This window comes from Arachis ipaensis, chromosome B4 (assembly GCF_059453495.1).
Source record: "Arachis ipaensis isolate K30076 ecotype BB chromosome B4, ASM5945349v1, whole genome shotgun sequence".
Taxonomy (NCBI): domain Eukaryota; kingdom Viridiplantae; phylum Streptophyta; class Magnoliopsida; order Fabales; family Fabaceae; genus Arachis; species Arachis ipaensis.
Genome location: NC_142439.1, coordinates 117,524,336 through 117,525,202, shown reverse-complemented (window position 1 = coordinate 117,525,202; position 867 = coordinate 117,524,336). Strand labels below are relative to the sequence as shown.

General features: G+C 40.9%; 1 non-coding gene across 1 annotated transcript; it reads left to right on the top strand.

The window, feature by feature from the left end:
* Nucleotides 1–474: 474 nt before the first annotated feature.
* LOC148568912 (small nucleolar RNA R71) lies at nucleotides 475–582 on the top strand. The gene has a single exon (XR_015883088.1). It is a non-coding gene; the product is annotated as a small nucleolar RNA R71 (small nucleolar RNA).
* The last annotated feature ends 285 nt before the right edge of the window (nucleotides 583–867 follow it).

The following is an 867-nucleotide window of genomic DNA, read 5'->3' as shown; positions in this document are numbered from 1 at the left end:
GCCTTGTTGAGGCTTTGGTTGATCCTTCCACGAGAGATTTGGATGATTTCTCCATGAGGGGTTATAGGTGTTTCCATATGGTTCACCCATGTAATTTACCTCTGCTATTGCAGGGTTCTCAGGATCATAAGCTTCTTCTTCATAAGAAGCCTCTTGAGTACTGTTGGATGCAGCTTGCATTCCATTCAGACTCTGAGAAATCATATTGACTTACTGAGTCAATATTTTATTCTGAGCCAATATGGAATTTAGAGTATCAATTTCAAGAACTCCCTTCTTCTGAGGCGTCCCATTACTCACAGGATTCCTCTCAGAAGTGTACATGAACTAGTTATTAGCAACCATGTCAATGAGTTCTTGAGCTTCTGCAGGCGTTTTCTTTAGGTGAATGGATCCACCTACAGAAGTATCCAATGACATCTTAGCTAATTCAGACAGACCATCATAGAATATATCCAGGATGGTCCATTCTGAAAGCATGTCAGAAGGACACTTTTTGGTCAGTTCCTTGTATCTCTTCCAAGCTTCATAGAGGGATTCACCTTCTTTCTGTCTGAAGGTTTGAACATCCACTCTAAGCTTACTCAGCTTTTGAGGAGGAAAGAACTTGGCTAAGAAAGCCTTGACCAGCTTATCCCAAGAGTTCAGGCTATCCTTAGGTTGAGAATCCAACCATATTCTAGCTCTGTCTCTTACAGCAAACGGGAAAAGCATGAGCCTGTAGACTTCAGGATCTACTCTATTAGTCTTAACAGTATCACAGATCTGCAAGAATTCAGTTAAGAACTGAAAAGTATCTTCAGATGGAAGTCCATAAAACTTGCAGTTCTGCTGCATCAGAGAAACTAATTGGGGTTTCAGCTCAAA